General features: G+C 46.1%; 1 pseudogene; it reads left to right on the top strand.

Annotated features, from left to right (window-relative positions):
• Positions 1-694: 694 nt before the first annotated feature.
• Positions 695-1,252, top strand: LOC147980716 (secreted RxLR effector protein 161 pseudogene; annotated as a pseudogene).
• The last annotated feature ends 22,342 nt before the right edge of the window (positions 1,253-23,594 follow it).

Raw genomic sequence — 23,594 nt, 5'->3', positions numbered from 1 at the left:
GCACAAAGCCCATCTCGTTGCTAAAGGCTACATGCAGCGCGCTGGGGTGGACTTCGAGGAGGTGTTCGCACCGGTGACCAGACTAGAGTCCGTGCGGCTCATCCTGGCGCTGGCGGCGCACCGTGGCTGGCAAGTGCACCACATGGATGTCAAAAGTGCGTTCTTGAACGGCGACCTCAAGGAAGTGGTCTATGTATCTCAGCCACCTGGGTTCGTCGCGGAGGAGCGTGAGCAGGCTGTGTATTGGCTGCACAAAGCTCTGTATGGTCTGTGTCAAGCTCCAAGAGCATGGAACAATAAGCTGGATGCCAGTCTCACATCTCTCGGGTTCACGCGCGGCGTCGCGGAGCACGGCATGTACGCGTGTGGAACCGGCGAGAGCCTGCTCATCGTTGCGGTTTACGTCGACGATCTGGTGATCACCGGTGCAAAGGAACAGGAGGTGCCCGGGTTCAAGGAGGAGATGAAGCAGCTCTTCTGCATGAGCGACCTGCGCCTACTTCGCAACTACCTCGGCTTGGAAGTGAAGCAGGAGCGTGGACGCACCACGATCACACAGGCAGCGTACGCCTCCAAGCTGCTCGACAAAACTGGGCTGACGGGGTGCTATCCAACTCGCACTCCTATGGAGCCACGGTGACCGTTGAGAAAGGAAAGCAAGGAAGCCGCAGTGGACGCAACGCTCTACCGCAGCATGATCGGCAGCCTAAGGTACCTCATACACACTCGCCCGGACATTTCGTTCACCCTGGGTTTCCTAAGCAGGTTCATGGAGGCACCAGCAGCAGACCACTATGCAGCAGTGAAGCACCTCCTTCGATACATAGCAGGCACGCTGAGCTACAGCTGCGTGTACCGCTACGGCGACAGTGAGTCCCTGTCAGGCTTCAGCGACTCTGATCACGACGGCGACGTGGACACTAGGAAGAGCACTTCTGGCGTGCTGTTCTTTCTTGGTGAAAGCCCCGTCAGCTGGCAATCTCTGAAGCAAAAGGTCGTCGCAATCTCATCTTGCGAGGCGGAGTACATTGCGGCGGCGACGGCAGCTTGCCAAGGCATTTGGCTTGCGCGTCTCTTCGGCGAGCTAATGAATCAACCAGCGATGCCGTCCTCTCTGTTCATTGACAACAGGTCTGCGATCTCCCTCTGCAAGAACCCAGTTCTACATGATCGCAGTAAGCACATCGACCTTCGATATCATTTCATTCGTGATTATGTTGAGAAGAGATGGGTGGCCGTGGAGTTCATCTGAACGAGGGAGCAGAAAGCAGACATACTGACGAAGCCGTTGAGCCGTGTTCGCTTCCAGCAGTTGCTTGGCAAGATTGGGATCGTCGACGTCAAGCTCGTTCTCCAGGGTTGTGGGGGAGATTGTTGGCTTAAACCCTGTCTCCCTCCGCCTTCTCTGAATTTAGTTTGTTTTCTTAAGATAAGTGTCACTAGACACATTCAGTTTCGATAGTAGCTAGTCTTTTTTTCTGTTAGCATTTTTTCTCGCCAATTAGTTGCGTTTTGTGCGCCTTGGCTCAGTCGTAGTAGGCCCAGCACAAAGCTCGGATCATGGGGATGGACGTGGTCAGTAGTGGAGCACGTTGCTCGGGCACGTTGGTGTACTCTTGATGAATAAGAAGAGCAAAAACAGAAAAGCTGCAGGTGTTGAGCGCAGCACAAAAACAACTTCAGTGTCTCTGCGTGTTCTTCCTCTCAGAATTCTCTCTCTCTCTCTCACGATCGAGCTAGAGTTTAGGGAGACAAAGTCAACCCAACTGTTGATGCTGTGGAGGTTTAAGCTATTCAGCCATGTCCGGGCCGTGCCCTGGAGCATGAGCGGAACATACTTCATGGCAACACGCTTGTTGCCATTTGCTATGCTAACGTCCGTGGACTAGTCGACTAGCCAGTCTCCCGGCTTCACGGAGCCGGTGTATTTGGGTGTATCTCTGGGGAGCGTGAACCGTTTGGGAAAGGGCTCGTCTCGAATGTGGGGGCCGAAACACGGCAGACCCAGCTCATCTTCTTCTTCAAGCGTCAGGGATCGATGGAGATGGTCGATCCGGTGGCGGGCGTCCTTCTCTCCGACTCACTCTCGGCGTCCAAGGAGGTCGCCGAGCGTCGGGTGATCAACATGCGGTAGGGAGACTCGCCTTTCCCTGCGAGGGGGAGGAGGCGGACAGTCGTCCCGTCGTTCCACTATTCTTGGGTGGCCGTCTTGGTCGCGCTCTATGGTGATGCGAATCCGACTGCGGCTGGCAGCCGGCTCCTTGTCCTTTCTTCCGCGGACACCACCAGTCGGCGTCCGAGATGTCGCGCCTTGGTCTCGGCGGGGAGGCAGGTCATCATTCTGCCAGTGCGGCGCATCGGTGCGGCAGCCGGCCTCGTTCTGCTCCGGAGCCGCGTTAAAGAGTCGCTGGACGCGCTTCGTCATCAAGCGACGTACTTCGCCCTCGAATTTGTCCAGCTCGTCCGCCGCCGCCTGGGCGGCCCGGATGTTCTCCGCAGGCGTGGAGTAAATGGGGAGATTTGCCCCGAACAGGTCGGCAATGGCCACGCCGCGCTGCCGGACTGTGCTAATGCGTCTAGGTCCAGCTGGAGCCAGCGTGCCGCCCATAGCGCGGTCCATCTCGCGCTGGTAGGCCTCTGACAGGCGTCTCATGCTGGCCAGCTTTTTGGCGCCTTCGACTAGCTGAAGGCGGCGTGCGTCCAGCGTCTCGGCGTCAGCGTCTTCGGGAATAGGCGCTGTCAGGTCTTGCAGCGCCGCGTTGAGCGGGTCATAATCACCCCCGCCGGAGTGCTCGCCGTGATCAATGACTAGCACTTCCGTGACGGTGCTTCCGCTGCTCTCCGCGCAAGGGAGCGGCTCGTCGTAGACCACCACGTTGGTGCGGAACGTGTCAAGCGACGCGGTGTCGGAGCCGACCAACATCGGATCGGTGGAGCCTACGGACTCCAAGTCCCCAGCTGGCTCGTCGGCGACGTGGAGTTGATCGAGGAGACCCGCGAGGAGGCTCTTGGGGCCACCTGTGCCCGCGTCGGATGCGGGCTCGTCGCAGAGGCGGACCTCACCGACAAGGTCGGCGAGGCAACTGGCCGCGCAGGCGATTTCAGCTCCATGCAGCGCATCGGCGCAGACTCCTTCTGGCATGCCAGGTTGGCTGCGCTCGCCAGTGAGGAAAAGGGTTCCCGTCCAGAACAGGTCTCCGGACGACGGTGCATAAAGCCCCAGGATGGGCGCCAAATGTCGGGGGTTGGGTGCGACATATGCCAACGGATAGCTTATCATGGTGGGAGCGAGTAGAACGTCGCCGGTGCCTGGAAACGGGATGAGGCGTAGACACGAACGCCGACATACTTTACCCAGGTTCGGGGCTCTCCTAGGAGATAACACCCCTAGTACTGCTCTGCGGGGTCTTCGCATGATCACTAAGCAAAGTGAATACAAGGGCGCTCCTCGAGCTGTATCCTGAAGGTAGGAGAAGGCAGGGCTAGCTCTCTCCCCCCTTCTATGATCTGGTCTAGTTCTAGTGGGTCCGAACCCTTTGCATGGGTTCCCTGGGGGGTTTATATAGGCCTACCCCCAGGGATACAATGGTAAACTGACTGGGCGTAGGGCCCAGTCGTCAGTCTCTTCCCCTGCCGGCCCTTCCGCCGACTGCTGGGGCCCGCCGACTGGTGGGCCCCGCCGACTGGTCTGGTCCGGAGCGGACAGGCCGTACCAGCCGCTTGCGGGTCTTGTCGGCTGCTAATTACTCTAGCCGTACTTCTAATGACGCATGCTTGGTCATGGGGTCGTGGCTACAGCCCCGCCGCCTGGCGGGTGATCACTGTAGCCACTCCCCGTCACGTCTGGTTAATGGCGCGGGGAACCCGTGGGAGGGGCAGGCGGACTCCCGATGGCCGGCTCCCTACGGGTCTGACTGGTGGCGCTCTTGCCGTCTTCTGGACTCTCGCTGACCGGTAGGGCCCATCGTCCGTGGACCATACTGACAGGCCGCCGCGGGCACAGGACTCCGCCCACTGTTGCTGATGTCAAGGATGGCATGGCAACAGTGCCGCGCCAGACGGAGATCTCCGTTGGTACAGCGCATTGTGGCCTGGCCATCTCCTGGAAAAGGGGGAGGGAGTGGGCTTCACTGTTGCCACTCCCCGTCCCATCACCCCTGATGAGGGCATGAGCTTCATTGGTGCCGTGGGCCAACTCCCCGTGGTCGACTTCTCTGGAAGCCGCCAGGCGGGAGTCGGCCGGTCTTGACCTCGCCTCTAGGACTCGGCTGCATGCAGGCAGCCGACTGTTCCTGCAGCCGTCCTCCAGAAGGCGGCTCTTCATCTGGAGTCTTGAGGGGCGTAGTCAGCCCCGATGTCTTGAAAGGTTCTGGGCCTCGGGTTAGCCTACCCGTGGCCCATTACTCCGACATGTGTCCACGGTGTCTCCCGAGATGGGCGGGACGAGCACGAGGTCAGAAACAGGGGTGGCGCTCAAGCTCTCCCGATCCGATTGTGATCGAGACTTGGCTGGCTAGCTGAATAGCCAGGTGGGCTTATTGTGCCGAGTAGGCCTTCGGTTTGAGCCATGTATGGCATGCACATCCATGTGAAGCGCCATATTGAGAAACAGTATAATAGAGCTATCTACGAGGCCTCTCAGCGATTTGACACTCTCAGCCATTGGATCACTATCACGTACGCTCGGGATTAGCTCAGTCATCGCACAGGTCATTCATAACAGTTAATTACCCCTCCACCCGTGCGGGCCGTTCAAGGCAACGTTATCGGGCTGCTGCTCCTCAGAATGAGTTAGACGAGTGGTGATTGATTGGGCCGCATAGGTTGTAGGCCCAGAGGGCCCTGTCCAACATGCGCAGCTTGCCCAGTCCGTGAATACGCGCAGCTTCCTGATATGTACCCGTTCATTGTTGCGAGAGGAAATAGAAAAAGCTCGTTCATCCCAAATATTTCTTCCCTGTTCGTCTGTGCTGCGCCGCCGCCGTCCTGAGTCCCGACGGCAAGCTTCTACTGCACGTGCGCATAGGAGACGACATTGATCCCGTCTACTCTTCCTCCGCATGCCCCATGGTGAGGCCCGTCTTTCCCATGTTGTGCCCTGATGTATTCCTCTGTGGCGGCCGCACGCTCCCTATCAGTCCTCCGGGTGTGTAGGCCACCACGCTGTTGGGGCTGTACCATCACACCATGACCGCATCCTTTCCCCTTCCATAACCGAAACTTATGCTTTGAAACCCCTCACGTTCTCCCTGATATATTATGCTTTGAAACCTCTCATCCTTCGTCCCTTTTGTGCCATTTCACATCTCCCACTATTCATTAGACATACCAGTTACTTTTTCATTCTTGCTAACCACCCTATAATTCTCCTACATGTCTTCATATCAACAGAACTGAATTACTATTACTCCTTACATGGTTGTAGTTCTCGCTCATTGGAATTCCCTATGTTGGAATTTCTCAGGGGTTGTGTGCGACACCAAATTACAAACATGGCTGCTGGACAGGTGCGACTACCCACAAATTTTCTGCATTCTATGCAATTTGTTTGATTTTTATTCCAGCCATGCACATCCATTTTGCCTGGTCCGTTTCATTCTCTTTATTTCTGATTACATATAATCTATCTGTGGCATGATCTGGACCTACGCAGATTGGTTTCTTTGGTATGGCTTGGGTATATAACATGAAGGCTTTCTTCTTTCCTATGCTACTTCTACCAACACTTTTAAATCTTTCTAGCAATAAAATCATTAGTCTAAAATGAGTAGGAATTGGTAGAATATCCCTGATATATGAATCATGATGGACATCATTTGCAGCTCATGTATTCTTTTATTCCAAATCATCGGGGAACAAAGTCCCATAGCCAAATGCTGATAATTACATGTCTTATTTAATTCTTTCTAGCCATAGACCATTAAAATTTGAAGTGTGTAATCTTAATGCGGGATATCGTTGAATGACACATTTGTTATCTATACCATCACACATATTTTGACTTTATTTGCTCCCTATATCTATACTTTCTCAATATGGGCGGGCGCAACAAGGAGCGTCTTCACGATCTAGTTTTTCTTTAAAAAAGGAAGAGACGCACCACATGAAGCCTATTTCCGTAGCATCTGAGGCACATAGAATTTGCATTTAGCAGAATACATAAATATTACCAAACAATTAAATATTATTCCATATCACAAGATTAATAAATATAGAAATAGAATTGCAGTGTGTTATCTACTCAAATTCTATGTGATTTAAGTTTGTATCTTTTTTCATATCAACAAAAGAAAAAATCTAGAGATTTGTGTTGGATGGAAATTTACTTGTAAAATGTATTGAAGGTGAATAGTTTGGAAAAAATTTCAATCCTCCAAAATTTTAACAAAAAATACTATAAATCAGAGTCCATATGAAAGAGAGCGTATTGCATGTGCCACAGAAGCAAATAAAACTATATTATGAATAGTCTATACCTATAATATAAAAATAAATGAAGAAAAATATTAACGATTTAGATATAAAGGATATATATTATAATCAAGAAAGAAAGGTTTCATTCTCCCAAATTTTGGCACGTCATCTGTCGTTTGATTTTTCGTCCGTATGCTTGTACACTACTAGGGAAAACCCTAGCAGTAGCGCGGGTATTTTGCCTACCAGTAGCACGGGAGGATGCGCTACTAATAAAGCGCTACAGCTATTCCTTAGCAGTAGCGTGTGCTACACGCGTTGCTGCTAAGACATATAGCAGCATAGTTTGTTCACTCGAGCGCTACTGCTAATATAGCTAGTAGTAGCGTGTTTACTCTCCGTCGCTACTAGTATTCTTTTTCTCATTTTTTTAATTTTTAGTGTATTTATACGCCGTTATACAAATTTTGGTACAATACCAATTATGAGGTTGTTATATCAATATGTCCATAACAGTGTGTCAAATCAATGTGGATTAGATTCAAGTGGAGGGAACATGTAGTGCATGTCAAAAGTATATATACTACTAATCCAAACTTGATCTAGTTTGGACTAGTAGTACTTTCGATGTGCACCATGTGTTGCCTCCACTTGAATCTAATCCGCCAACACAAACTATTTAATCATCATCATAGTCATTACCATCAACAGTAGATATTTAATCTGTTGGGTTCTACGGTAGGGTGCGTCGACTGCAAATTAAAATTTTCCTACACGCAGAACAACTGAGAACTTGCTACGGGAGATGGATCACAGTTCGTTACCACTAGACGCGTAGTGTAATGCAGCGAAAGAAGAGTTTGAGCAGTGCGTCCGCGTGGATCATCTTCTCCTCGTCCGATCTCCCTCGTACAGCCGGTAGTCGGTTCCCACATATAAGTTCGCTGGAGTGGCGCAATTGCACCGCCTCTAACGGTATCCGCGCGTGCAGGAGGAACGTCATGCGCCGGACTACTAGTGACAGCGCCGAAGCGATCAATCGCGTGAGTGTGCGGCACCTCCACTTTATATAGGTGTCCGTCGCAGGCTCAACACTTGGGCCTTGCACGGACCCTAAAGCCCATAAGTCTACTCGGCCACAATCTGAATACAACTTGGATCACATTCGACCAGTGTCCTCGGGTCCGACCTCGTAGGTTCCTTCCCTTAAGAGCGCGACCCCTTAGGTTCAAGCCGGCTTGGCCGCAGTTCGGATCACCTACGGACTACATGGCTGGTAGCGGCCTCTAGCAAGGCGTGCCGACCAGGAAGCAGACGATGAAGTTGGTTAGGCGAACCTGTACATCACACTTCCATTCCTTTTGCCACACGATATATGTTGTCGGGCTCAAGGCGAGTCTGTCATCCTTGTGCTAGCCCGACCTCTTTCTCGTTCCAGTGATGCCGACCACAAACTGGATTATCTCATAATCCATGTCGCATGGCCATGCTTATCTTAGTTGGATCACACAAGTGGCCCAGAGTATATCTCTCCTGATTGGAGGGGAAAATCCCATCTTGCTCGACCACGTCTCGCAGCATGGTTCTGGACAAACCCGAAACCTACCTTTATAACTACCCAGTTACGGAGTAGTGTTTGGTCGGCCCAAAGAAAGTCTGTCATCATCCCGAGTACATGCGTCAGCTCAGGTCTTAGGACATAGAACATATGTTGTACTAGAGACTCACAGATGACATATCGCTGCGTCTCATAGTTGGGTCTGTCCGACTCGGACCTTATCTCGACTCAGATCCGACCACGTCAAATCCGACCAGATCCTTCCAAGTCCATATTATCCGGTTAACATCCAATGCTCCATGGCTAGTGAGACCAAGCCATCGATCGTGTCATATGCTAGTCTAGTCGGTTGTGCGTCCACACAACCCTTACGACTAGGGACCTTTTAGGACAGTCATCGTACAATGAATAGTCCCACAAACAAGGCATGAACTTGTTGATACACATCATTGATAATGTCCAAGTACTATCTTTATTCATAAACACATAGGAAATATCATCATACATGATTGCCTCTAGGGCATATCTCCAACATAATCATCATAGTCATAGTGTAGCACACATCATCGTCTTCAAAGTCATTCTAGCTAGCTAATCACCACCAACACTAGCTAATAATAATAATCATAGTCATTACCACCAACACTAGATATTTAATCATCATAACTAATTTATAGCTAGCTCATCACTCCTGCTGCTCTCTCTTAGGTAAAATAACATACAACATGTGTAGCACTCCTGCTTCATCAAGTTGGAGCATGCAGATGAACCTGTCTCCGAATCGTGGGCTGCGCTTCTGATTGCTGCCCCCTAGTACTTCTCTGCGATCGTTCACAATTTTGCTCCAGTCTTTCACTATTAAGAATTCCTCGCTATTAGAAATCCTGAATGCACTAAAGTTCAATGTAGGATATCTTGGCCGTAAGCTAACAATTCTCATGGGACCTTTAGTCTCGATCCAATGAGGCACAACATTCATCGGGAGTCCCTGTTGAAGAACATCGTATAGTAACATACTTAGCAATGAAATTTAGCTTAAAAAATAATGTATGCAAAAGATGCACTAAGGAAAAATAGTAAAAATCTTACCATATTTCCTAAATAGATGTTACCATAGTTCAGTACGAACACTATTGGTCGCACGTTTGGAGTACTAAGATTTTTAAGTCCAGGAAATTTATTTGTCTTGACAGTATGAAGATCCTCAAGCCATGAAACATAATGACCTATCTCCTCGCAGTTTAGTTCAGCCCCGGGAAAGTGGACGGTGATGTCAACAAAGCGCCGGATATGTTTGCTTGAATGGAAATAAGTTGTCAATAGAAATTAGTTATCAACTATTTCTAAATAAACAATATCGAAGGCATTGGAACACTGGGGTGCGCGCGAACTCTTTCTCTCCTACCAATATACACCCTAGCTCGCTAAGATCTCGGGGACGAACTCGACGAACTTGCAACACGGAAAGACACGAGATTTATACTGGTTCGGGCCACCGTTGTGGTGTAATACCCTACTCTAGTGTGGTGGTGGTGGATTGCCTCTTGGGCTGATGATGAACAATACAAGGGGAAGAACAGCCTCCTGAGGTTGAGGTGTTCTTGTGCTTGGCTAACTTGTGCGAGTGAGAGTGATCTGCTCCTCTCTCCCTCTCCTACGGTGGTGGGTAGCTCTACTTATATAGGCCCTGGTCCTCTTCCCAAATATTGAGCGGGAAGGGAGCCATCAACAGTGGGTAAATTTAAAGGGGGGCAGCTAGTACAAGATATCCTACGAAAGGCTCTTGTGGTGACGCCGTCTTGGGCTCCAAGATGACCTCCGTCTTGCCGTCCTTTTGGTCTTGGTCTCATTGCACCGATATGGGAACCTTTGCCTGATGCCTCGGTACTCTTCACCTGTGCCTGCTTCCATAGCACCAAAGAGGAAACAAGGACGCTGCGCGCGCTGGCGCCCGCCTAGCGCCGCCTGGTGTCCATCGTCATGGCTCACGTCACGAGAGCCTCGTGAGGTTTGCCCCACCTTGATATCTCCCCTCCTCGTGACCCTTCCTGACTAGGTCACTCCTGAGGAGGTCTTGCGCCGTCCGCCTCGCGAGGGTCTTGGGTGCCTTGTTGGCGAAGGTGGGTCGTACGGCCTGCTGGCTTAGCCACGCCGTGGGCCGCAGGCAGGCAAGTCTGGGGACCCCCGTTCCCAGAACGCCGACATGCACATCAACCCAGATGTCGATATTACCTTCAATATCATCTTCGGGACGAATATCAAAGGTGATAACCATATCAGGCTCAAATGCATAAGCCTTGCATAGTGCTTGCCAAGTTTTTGCATTCAAAATAGGTGTAGGTGTCTGTGTTGTATAATTTTGCGTGGAAAGTATAACCATGCTTGGTCTTCAAGTAAACTCTCTTTACCTCCATAGTAGTTTTCATAGGACTGAAACCTTTCTTATCCAAGACAAAAACTCTTACATGGAAGGGGATACGCTAGTAGAATAGTAAACAAATTAAATTATAAGTTGAAGCAAATGAAGTAGATGTCATGCTTAATTAAGAAAAAAGACTTGTCGTTGTGACTTACTGTATCCACTTTGAAGTTCTCGTCCAGCTTGATGCTGAAGCGCCTATCATCATCAAGGAAGATTCTGTCGCACAGGCCATGCTCATCTTCGTAGTATTCGCAAATACCGAAATCCTTTTCGTCGTTAGACATTTCCTATGTTCATAGTTGAAACATTAATTGAAAATCGATCGAAGGAAACTACCAGTATACTCAACACACAAATCCGGGGCACTCGATATTTCCTACATATTCTGGCACAAGTCATGCCAAAATTCATGGAAAAATCCGACATGACCTTTGCTAAAATAGGACATATCGAGCGCCTCAAATTTGTTAGAACGGAAATGAATCAACACTCCGGCAAAACATAGGCCACTCGGAGGTGTAACCTGCAAACATGACCGACCACTTCGGCAAGAACATATCCTATTTGCGCAACACAAGGTATACATTTCAAAATATCTTATAGCACTCATATTGACATGAGCATTCAATAAGCAAAAGTAAATCATCTCATGCGTCCGTACATCGTCGAATATTATCACTAATACATCCCGAATTGTATCATACATATAACATCACTAATACAACTAAAACCCTAGCGCACGACGGGTATCGGCGCAGGCGGTGGACACCGACAGAGAAGGAACCATCACAGGATCATAGTTCTAGTGAGATCCCTGGAGAACCTGCCAGGTATTGGAGAACATGTGCTCCAACGCAAACAAGTAGCGATGGACGTGCGCGCCTTCCTCACTGACACGGTGACACACCACCTCCGCGGGGTCCTCGAGCCTCTGGACCATCACTGGCCCATGAGACCGCTATCAAAGAAGGTTCGGGTCAATCACGGGCTGTCTCCTCACCAACCTGCGCCCCTCGGTAGGTAGCGCCTGCTAGTACCACCCCGGCGGAACCCAGTCCCGGACATCGCCCATCTGGTGACGCTGGTGTCCTCCGCCGACTCGATGACGAGGATACGGGATAGGCATCGTCGACGTTGATGCGGGAATAATTGATTTAATTAAAAAAGTAAACTAGTTCTATTAATTTTCATACTAAAAATAAAATAGTTGTATTAACTAAACTAGTTTAATTTAGCACTTGCTATAAATAAACAAGTTCAACTAGTTGTATTAATTTTCTTACTAATTCTATTAAACACTTACTAAAAAACAGTAAAAAAACTAGTTAGATGAAGTCTAAATTTAACCCTAACTAATTTGATGAACTCTAAAATTTAATGAACCCTAACTCATTTGATGAACTCTAAAATTTAACCCTAACTAATTTGATGAACTCTAAAGTTTAACCCTAACTAATTTGATGAACACTAAAACTAATTCTATTTAACAACTACTACCATAATTAGCATCTAATTTGATGAACCCTAACTAATTAGATGAACTCTGAAATTTAACCCTAAGAACCCTAGCTAGGCAGAGGTAGGGGAGGAGGAGGAGGAGGGCACGCTCACCTCGGGCGCCGGCAGAGTTAGGGAGAGGGGCACGTGGCGTCGAGGTCGGGGCCGGGGTCGGGGTCGGGGCGGCAGGCGCGCGGAGGAGGGCGGCGATGTAGGGAGGCGTCGAGGTCGGGGTCGGGGGCGGTGTCAAAGGTCGGGGTCGGGGCGGCGTCAACGGCGTGCAGAGGGCGACGGGAGAGCGCGCGGCGGTCGGGCGATGACGGCGGCGACAGCAGACGCACGCGTGTTGGATTTGGAGGAAGCGGGCACGGGGAAGAAGGACGGTTGGTTAAGTGGAAAGTAGCAGTAGCGCGTTCCACGGAAAGCACTACTGCTACATTAGCTATACCGCCTGTCCGTAAAGCCCGCTGCTGCTACGCATTTCTCCTTTATTTTTCTTTTTCATTTATTTTCAGTCACATTTTCTTTCTTTCCTTCCCCTTATTCTATTTATTTCATTTTCATTTACTTTTCTATATGTTTTTCATTTTGTTTTCCTTTCCTTAGCAGTAGCGCTTCCTACGTGAAACACGCTGCTACAACAATCTTAGCAGCAACACGCTTTCCTTAGGCGCGCTACTACTATAGGTAGCCTGGCAAGAAAAGTAAGGGGAATTGTAGTAGTAGCGCCTCTACAGTTAGACGCGCTACAGCTATGATCTTAGCTGCAGCGCGTTTGAATAATTGCGCTAGTGGTAAATTGTAGTAGCACTTCTTTTTGTCCAGCACTACTCGTAAGTTTCTGTGTATAAGGTTTTCCCTAGTAGTGGTACGTTACGCCATGTTTGTTCGTCGCTTGTTTGAGTTGAGCACCATCTGTCACGATAAGATAAAACGTTGTATATCTTGTATACAACTAGTAAACTACTCACTCCATTCCTAAATTTAAGTATTTTTAGATATTTTATTGCGGACCACATATAGATGTATGTAAATATTTTAAAGTGTAGATTCACTCGTTTGCTCCGTATGCAGTCCTTGTTGGAGTCTCTAAAAAGACTTGCATTTAGGAACGGAGGGATTATAATCCATATGATACGCAATAGGTAGTCAAATCCGTTTTATCTTCATACTATATAATGGAATAAATTAACAATTTTATTTTATTTTTCAGAGTAAATAAAAATAATATGAGTAACAAAGCATTAATTCAAGTATATAATAGATAAATCCAATTGGGTGCTCACGTAATGGTTTGATTCCTTAACGAGGAAACATATAATTTTTAAATAATCTCAAAGTGAGTTTGTTTGCTAACCAAAACAGACACACTGAAAGCTCATAAAATTTGATAACATGTACTATAAATTATCTCTGTGCGATTTCATTATAAATGTAAGGAAATTATGTAGAGAAACACATGGTACTCATTTCTAGCGATGTCTGCTTTGCTCCACAGTGAAGCACAACAGGGAGAAGGATAGGCGGTGAAACGGGTGGGATGTCGTGTTGCAAACGAGGATGTCGACTTGTGAAAGGTCTTTGTCCATACTTATAGGTATAGGGGCCTATATTTTTTTCCCATTGCAACGCACGGGCATTTTTGCTAGTAACATCTACACATAAACCTGGCTCTGATGCTACTGTTGGGGAACGTAGTAATTCCAAAAATTTCCTACGATCACGCAACATCTAACTAGGAGATGCATAGCAACGAGAGGGGAGAGTGTGTCTGCGTACCCTCGTAGACCGAAAGTGGAAGTGTTTGGTAACGCGGTTGATGTAGTCGAACGTCTTCATGATCCAACCGATCCTAGCATTGAATGTACGGCACCTCCGTGTTCAGCACACGTTCAGCATGATGACATCCCTCGAGCTCTTGATCCAGTTGAGGACGTGTGAGAGTTCCGTCAGCACGACGGCATGGAGACGGTGATGATGAGGCTACTGGCGTAGGGCTTTGCCTAAACACTACGATGATATGATCGAGGTGGTAAACTGCGGAGGGGGCAGGACACACGGCTAATAGATTGTCGGTTGTGCTTTGGGGTGCCCCGTGCCCATGTATATAAAGTAGGGGGGAGGAGGAGGCCACCCATAGGGGGGCGTGCACCATAGGGGAGTCCAACTAGGATTCCCAATCCTAGTTGGAGTCCCCATCCATTCCAAGAGAGGGAGAGAGGGAAGGAGGAGGAAGGGAGAAAGAAAGAGGGGGAGTCGCCTACTCCCTAGTCCAATTCGTACTAGTCATGTGGGGGCCTCCCTTGTGGCCCTCCTCCCCTTCCCACTAAGGCCCATGAAGGCCCACCACTTCCCCCGGGGGGGGGGGGGGGTTCCGGTAACCCCCGGTACTCCGAAACTTAGCTGAAACTTCCCGAAACCATTCCGGTGTCCTAATGTAACCTTCCAATATATGAATCTTTACCTCTCGATCATTTCGAGACTCCTCATGATGTTCATTATCTCATTCGGGACTCCAAACAAACTTCGGTCATCAAATCACATAACTCATAATAAAAATCATCATCGAATGTTAAGCGTGCGGACCCTACGGGTTCGAGAACTATGTAGACATGACTGAGACACATCTCCGGTCAATAACCAATAGCGAAACCTGGATGCTCATATTGGCTCCTACATATTCGACGAAGATCTTTATCGGTTAAACCGCATAACAACATACGTTATTCCCTTTGTCATCGGTATGTTACTTGCCCAAGATTCGATCATCGGTATCTTCATACCTAGTTCAATCTCATTACCGGAAAGTCTCTTTACTCATTCTGTAATGCATCGTCTCGTAACTAACTCACTAGTCACATTGCTTGCAAGGCTCATAGTGATGCGCATTACTAAGAGGGCACAAAGATACCTCACTGGTACACGTCAGTGCTATACAAACAGTTTTTAACCCCTTACCGCGATGACATTTGGAACCGTCGCCAAGTGAGTGTGGGCGATAGGGCATCCTTCCCACATGACCTAGAAACCGTCGGGGAAATGCCCTCCGGGAACACACGCTCAGCAAAATGAGGTCGTGTGCGACCGGGGGCGCTCAAATACGGCAATATGTACAGTAGAGCTAAAAAAATACAATTATATAGGAAAAATTGTTTCCGGTCGCAAGTACATCCCACATAGTCAACATTTCAGTTCCTATGTACATCCCACATAGTCGCTCCAAGGAAAACGTTTCCGTTCACAGGTACATCACACACAATTTTCCCCGTTAAATCATTTGTGATAGCATTGACATTGCACACGATATTAATAATTTTATCGTTTGTGTTATTGAATGCATCAGACACGCTGCGTAGAAGAAATTCTGTGGCAAAGGCTGTCCATCACACACAGTTTTTATGTGGTAAACATTTGCGCAAGGTGGCCTAACGCAAACAATTTTGAAGAGAAAGTCGTGTGTGCAGTGGAGATTGATCGCACACATAGTGGAAACTAGAAATGTTTTTGATCTCCACGTATATCGCGGACGTTTCGCTTTCACAAACCATGTGCAGTGTAATCCCTAATTAATCCCTAGTTTAAAATAACATGTTTTGAATTTGAAAGTAGGCAATCACTTATTTCATATCCAACCATGTTTATTACAAATATAGGTTCAACCACAAATGCATAATTCGATGCACAGGTACATATACTGAAGAACTACAGAAGCACCAAGTAAAGAATGATGAACCACAGCTATACTAAAGACTGTAAAGAGAGAGGCAAAAGACATTCTGGTTGCTGGATAAGGTGAAGCGGAATGCCCATATTGTGCCATCCTCCATCCGTAATGCGCGCACGACTCTAGGCCAACCCCTTGTGATGGCTGCCCGTCCATCCGTCACTGTCTTCATTACGACTTCTTGATGCTCATTGTAGTCTGAATGAAATACTTTAACCTTCAGTTCGTGTCCACCAATCATGTACTTTGCGAGGTAATCTTGAGTGAACTGCTTCGGGAACCACTAGGAATGAAAAAGATTCAGACCTTGTTGTCTAACAACTCATTATGGGCAGTAAAAAGAGAAGTCTGCAGAGTTTGTAGTTACCATCCTGCATCTCACTGTTTTGTTGGATAGAGCATAAACAAATAATTTGATTGCCACCATTCATACCTTTTTGCTAATAATCCTTATCAGTTTCCTCACTTGATGCTTGTTCATCAATATCTCATTGCCCCATACGCAAAAAGGGTAGATGCATGGATCCTTGCCAAGGGCATATGTACCTACATGCAACAAGTCAATATTAGAAGCTAAATAGTGTCCAGGTCTGGATCTATATGAACTACATTATGGAACGAAGGGGGAGTACAAGCTGAGGGATGAAGCTAACCTCGGCGGAAAATGGTGGCCACTCCCGTTGTTGTCCTACATAAGTAGTTGAAAGGCATGATAACTACAACATCCTTAACATCAAACAAATATAGCGAAGGTAAAAAAGATCATCTCCAAATGATAGCTTGAATGTGTTGGTTTTAGCATGCTGTTAAAGCAGATATAAAATGGAAGGCAATGTTACCGACAACAGGCTTAACAACCATCAAATATTGCAATTCAAACTAGTATTGTTGAAAATGAATAGAACATAGGTAATGCTCAAACATCACACTGGATAAATGTGTACAACTGAAAAAGGGCATGTGTTAACTACACTAGGAATAACTGGAACAAAATATAGCCGTTCAAACTGGTATTGATGTAGTCGAGCGGCACACTTCCGACTTGCACATAATGAACAACACGTTGTGAATGACTGAAATAAACAAGGCATAAATGACCATTGAAAACTGGACAGAGTCTCACTGCAACCAACCTAACGAGCAAATACAGATAAACAGGGCATAAGCTGAAAACTACACAAATGCTCACTGCAACCAACCTAACAAACATATAAAGATAAACAAGGCATCTGCTTGATAACTAGACAAATGCTAAAAAAAGCAACCTAACTACCAAATGTAGAGAAACAAGGCATCTGCTTGATAACTGGACAAATGCTACGAAAAGCAACCTAACAACCAAATACAAATAAACAAGGCATCTGCTTGATAACTGGACAAATGCTCACTGCAACCAAACTAAGAACCAAATACAAATAAACAAGGCATCTGCTCGATAACTGAAAAAATACTCACTCCAACCAACCTAACAACCAAATCACTAATAGAAAACAGGGCTTTGGTCACGGGGCAGTTTTCACATTAGTCCCGGTTCAATCAAGAACCGGGACTAACGTGAGCATTTATCCCGGTTCGTGCGGCTAAGGCATTAGTCTCGGTTCACCTAGGCCCTTTAGTCCCGGTTCGTGCCACGAACCGGGACTAAAGGGTGCGATGCCCATTAGTCCCGGTTGGTGGCACCAACCGGGACTAAAGGTTAGACCTTTAGTACCGGTTGGTGCCACCAACCGGTACTAATGGGTTTTGAGGCATTAGTACCGGTTCATGGCACGAACCGGTACTAAAGGTCCCATTTTCAAACTCTCCCCCCTCGGTGGACCGCCTTTTCAATTTTAGAAAAAACAAAAGATAATGATGGAAATGTCAAAAAAATAAAATAAAATAAGTTTCCCATGTGATATGTGGTCTACATGTTGGGAAAATTTACAAATATGAATTTCGAATTTATTTGCAAAATCTCTCTGGAATTTGTAAAATGGGCATAACTTTTGCATACGAACTCGGATTAAAAAAAATTATATGAAAAATCATCTACTCGAAAAGTTACATCCGAATTTAACTGGGGGAACCCCATTAAACATTTTCGAAATCCTCAAAAACCTAACAGAAAAAAAGTTACGGGGCTTTTAAGATCTAGAGTGGAAAAAATCAAAAAAATTACTAGTCAAATCAGGTCAAATAGTGGTCAAACTGTCGTCAAACTATGGTCAAACTAATTATTCTAGAATATTAGTGTTACTAAATAATTATTTCAGTTATTTTGAATTTTGGTCAAATCTGGTCAAACTGCGGTCAAACTGTGGTCAAACTAATTATTCAAGAAATATTAGTGTTACTAAATAATTATTGTTTTTTAAATCAATAGTTTCAAACTCAAACAGTGAAATGTGTCACTTCATGCTCAAGCAAAATTCATGAAGGTTAATAGCATTGACATCTTACTATTGTCAGGAAAACAACAAGTGCAGACTTGGAAACGAGAGAGAATAGAACCCGAAAGTTAAGCATGCTCAGGCTGGGGGAGTGGGAGGATGGGTGACCGTTCGGGAAGTTAGATGATTTGGAATGATGAGGGGTGATTAGAGGATAAATTGAGCGGTGATGAGGGGTGGTGATTACACACTAGAGGTTAAAATAATTCAGAAATTTGAAAATAATAAAAAAAATTCAAAAAAAATTCAAAAAAAATCATAAAATTTCCTTTAGTTCCGGTTGGTGCTACCAACCAGAACTAAACGTGGAGCTCCACGTGGCCGCGCCCTTTAGTCCCGGTTCGTGTAAGAACCGGGACTAAAGGGGAGAGGCATTAGTACCGACCCTTTAGTCCCGGTTCGAAAACAAGGACTAAAGGGGCCTTACCAACCGGGACAAAAGCCCCTTTTTCTACTAGTGAATACAGATAAACAAGGCATCTACTCACTATAAACAACCAAATATAGCCATTCGTGAAACTGAAGTGGACAATTTGTACATAAACATCACATAGACCTATTGAACAATACATTTTTGCATAACTGAAATAATTAAACACGGCACAGTTAAAGCACCGCACAACAAATGCTACTACAACAAAGGGTACGGGTTGGCAAGCTAGAAAAGGTAATATTTGTTGATAGAATGTTGCCTCACATTTCATGGAAGGGATCCTTCCAGTTGGAAGAGCACAAACCCATGGTGCACTCTCTCATGTCACAGATGGGTTGTTTCACCTTGGAAGAACCTTCGTGGGTGCCCTCCTCGTGGTCGTGGTCGATGAGATCTAACTTGGCAATTGAGGATCCCAAGCCGCTGCCGTAGAACATGTCCTTCAGAAATGAAAAAATGGGCTCGATGGCATATAAAGCTCGCAAATCCTTGACCGCTTGGCGGAGGAGATCAGCGGTAGGGCCGTCGAAGAGATCGACGACGGTTGAACCAAACGAGTTGGGGATGGAACACTTAAGCTGTGACATGGCCCGCATGAAGCCGTCGGTGTGGACGAGCTTGATGTCGTAGCCAGCTTTCCTGAGATATAGTAATACGCTAGCCCGTTGACATGAAGCTGATGTCTACTATGCAACTTTATTCTTGTAGACACATGTTGGGCCTCCAAGCGCAGAGTTTTGTAGGACAGTAGCAATTTTCCCTCAAGTGGGGGACCTAAGGTTTCTCAATCCGTGAGAGGTGTAGGATGAAGATGGTCTCTCTCAAACGACCTCGCAACCAAATACAAGAAATCTCTTGTGTCCCCAACACACCCAATACAATGGCAAATTGTATAGGTGCACTAGTTCTGCGAAGAGATGGTGTTAAAAGTGTAATATGGATGGTAGAAATATATTTTTATAATCTGAATAAATAAAAACAGCAAGGTAGAAAATAGTAAAAGGGCACAAAAACGAGGCCTAGGGTTCGTACTTTCGCTAGTGCAATCTCTCAACAGTGCTAACATAGTTGGATCATATGATTATCCCTCGAAGTTTAACGAAGAATCACTCCCGAGTTCCTAATAGCGGAGAACAAAAGATAGGAATTGTTTGTAGGGTACGAGACTACCTCAAAGCTATTCTTTCCATTCAATCTATTCAAGAGTTCGTACTAAGATAACACAAAGCTATTGTTTCCATTTAAACTATCCTTGAGTTTGTACTAGAATAACACCAAAGCTTATTCATATTCATAATACTCAATCCACACAAAGAAATATAAAGAGAGCCTGAAGTTTCCATCGGAGAAAAGATAATAAAAACGTGCATCAACCCCTTTGCATAGATATACCCCAATATCACCGCGGGAATCCGCGAGTTGAATGCCATAGCATATATCAAGTGAATCAATAAGATACCCCAATTGAATACCGCAAGACATATATCATGTGTTCTCATCTCTGAATATTCAATCCGACAAGAAAAAACTTCAAAGGGTAAAGATTCAATTCATCACAACAAGAGTATAGAGGGGAGAAACATCATATGATCCATCTATGCTAACAAATCCCATGATATAGATCACGAGAGAGAGAGAGATAAAACACATAGCTACTGGTACAAAGCCTCAGCCCCGAGGGTGGACTACTCCCTCCTCATCATGCTGGCCGCTGGGATGATGAAGATGGCCACCGGAGATGACCCCCCCTCCGGCAGGGCACCGGAATGGGTCTATATTGGTTTTCGGTGTCTACGGAGCCCTACGGCGGCTAAACTTCTGATCTAGGTTAACCCCGAGGGGTTTCGAAATATTTGGGAATGTATAGTGCAAAGAAGGGGTACAGGAGGCCACCGATGTGGGCACAACCCACCTGGGCGCGCCAGTGGGCCCTAGCGCACCCTGGTGGGTTGTGCCCCCCTCGGGGCACCCCCAGGTGCTGCTTTGGCCCATCGGGAATCTTTTGGCCCATAAAAATCCACACAAAGTTTCGCGTTGTTTGGACTCCGTTTGATATTGATTTTCTGCGATGTAAAAAACAAGCAAAAATCAGCAATTGACACTGGGTACTGGGTCAATAGGTTAGTCCCAAATAATGATATAAAGTTGCTATAAAATGATTGTAAAACATCCTAGAATGATAATATATTGGCATGAATACTTCATAAATTATAGATACGTTGGAGACGTATCAGCATCACCAAGCTTAATTGCTGCTCGTCCTCGAGTAGGTAAATGATAAAAGAAATAATTTAAGAAGTGTGAATGCTAGCAAAGTGCACAAGTTTGATCAATGATAATTTCAATAACTTTTCCTAGCATCATAACAACAATTCTTTCTTATGAAACTTCTCATGTTATAGTGGCAACCAATTCACATGTTAAAGTTCAAACAATGAATTCTCTTGAAACCCAACAACCTATGTTCTTAGTCACCAAGCAATTGCGATTCAACTTATTCAACAGAGTTTAAGTAAGGGCTCCACATACTCAACCGTTATATGGTCTTCTATGATTGCTAACACTCACCTTGTACACATGAGAAAAACATTTTAACCAGACACATAGAAAGATAGGGGCTTATAATTTCGCCTCCCAACGTATTCACCTCAAAGGTGATGTCAACAATAATAACTCATGCTACCCATATTCAACTGGACATATGTGCCTAGATCATTCCTCACCACATGATGCTTCCCAAAAGAGAAAAATGAAAAGGAGCAAAGAGAATAACTTTGACTCTTTGCATAAAAGTAAATACTGAAAAGTAAAGATAGGCCCTTCAGAGAGGGAAGTAGGGATTTGTAGAGGTACCAGATCTCAAAGCGAAAAATTTGAGATAAAAACATTTTGAGAGGCATACTTTTCCCACCAACGAAAACGACTTAGAGATCCCAACACTTTCCATGCTAGATATATCATAGGCGGTTCCCAAACAGAAAATGAAGTTTATTCCTTTTTCGACCATATTTTCACTTTCCATGGCTAACCGTATCCATGGGTGCCCTCCATACCAACACTTTCCAAGGAATTTATTATTTGATAACATAAAGTAAATTCATTTTTCATTTCGGGGCTGGGCATCCCTAATACCTTTGGCTTACTCTCGTGCAATGACAAGTGAATAAACACTCATTGTGAGAATAACACATCTAGCATGGAAAATATTGGCCACACCTCACCGCTTCGCGAGCGGTACGAGCACCCAAAAGATAAATTTATTTTGAATATTAGAGATGGCACATACAAATTTTCTTAGAACAACAAAAGAATACCGCATATAGGTAGATATAGTGAACTCTTGAAAATAATATTTGGGTTTAAGGGTTTTTGGATGCACAAGTAGTATCTCTACTTGGTGCGAAATATTTGGCTGGCAAAGATGGGGGACAAGCATCACATGTTGAAGGATCTAAGAAAATATAACTTCTATGTGAATATGAATAAACATAAACAATTACGTTGTCTACCTTGTCCAACATCAACAATTATGGCATATAATATTTGTAACACCCACGATGCGGCTATATCTCCCACATGTCGGAGCTCGACTTAGAGGCATAACCGCATGGTAGGCATGTCGCAAGAGGGGTAATCTTTACACATCCCATGTACTGGATAAGAAAGGGCTAAAGAGTCGGCTTACAATCGCCACATCACACAATACATAAATATATCATACAACATCCAGAATACAATCAAGGTCCGACTATAGAACCAAAATAAAGAAAGACAACCCCAAATGCTAGATTCCCGATCGCCCCAACTGGGCTCCACTACTAATCAACGGGAAACGAAGCAAAACAACGGACAAGGTCTTCATCGAGCTCCCACTTGAGCTGGGTTGCGTCACCTGCACTGGTATCATCGGCACCTGCAAATGTTTGGAAGTATCTGTGAGTCATGAGGAATCAGCAATCGCACACCCACGAGATCAAGACTACTTAAGCTTATGGGTAGGATAGGATAGTGAGGTGGAGCTGCAGCAAGCGCTAAGCATGTATGGTGGCTAACATAAGCAAATAAGAGCGAGAAGAGAAGCAATGCAGCGATCCTGAACTAGAAGTGATCAAGAAGAGATCCTGAAACTACTTATGTTCAAACATAACTCCAAAGTCGTGTTCACTTCCCGGACTCCGCCGGAAAGAGACCATCACGGCTACACACGTGGTTGATGCATTTTAACTAAATTAAGTGTCAAGTTCTCTACAACCGAATATTAACAAATTCCCATCTGCCCATAACCGCGGGCACGGCTTTTGAAAGTTCAAACCTTGCAGGGGTGTCCCAACTTAGCCCACCACAAGCTCTCACAGTTAACGAAGGATATTCCTTCTCCCAGGAAGACCCGATCAGACTCGAAATCCTGGTTACAAGACATTTCGACAATGGTAAAAGAAGACCAGCAAAACCGCTCGAATGTGCCGACAATTCCCGATAGGAGCTGCATATATCTCGTTCTCAGGGCACACCGGATGAGCAGTTCGTACAACTAAAACCAACCCTCAATTTTCCCAGAGGTGGCGCTGCAAGGTGCTCTAGTTTGGACCAACACTCAGAGGAGCACTAACCTCGGGGTTAAAATAAAGATGACCCTCGGGCTCTATAAACCCGAGGGAAAAAGGCTTAGGTGCGAAATGTTAAAACCAAAGTTGGGCCTTGATGGAGGAGTTCTATTCAAAGCAAACTGTCAAGGGGTTCCCATAACACCCAACCGTGTAAGGAACGCAAAATCAAGGAACATAACATCGGTATGACGGAAACTAGTGCGGCAAGAGTGGAACAAAACACCAGGCATAAGGCCGAGCCTTCCACCCTTTACCAAGTATATAGATGCATTAAAGTAAATAAGATATATTGTGATATCCCAAACATATCCATGTTCCAACAAGGAACAAACTTTAGCTTCACCTGCAACTAACAACGCTATAAGAGGGGCTGAGCAAAAGCGGTAACATAGCCAAACAGCGGTTTGCTAGGAAAGGTGGGTTAGAGGCTTGACATGGCAATATGGGAGGCATGATATAGCAAGTGGAAGCTATTGCGGCATAGCAATAGAGCGAGAAACTAGCAAG

This window comes from Triticum urartu, chromosome 3A (assembly GCF_056163025.1).
Source record: "Triticum urartu cultivar PI428250 chromosome 3A, HENAU_Tu73, whole genome shotgun sequence".
NCBI classification, from domain to species: domain Eukaryota; kingdom Viridiplantae; phylum Streptophyta; class Magnoliopsida; order Poales; family Poaceae; genus Triticum; species Triticum urartu.
The sequence above is the reverse complement of the archived record's forward strand: the minus strand, read 5'-3'. Positions and strand labels throughout refer to the sequence as shown.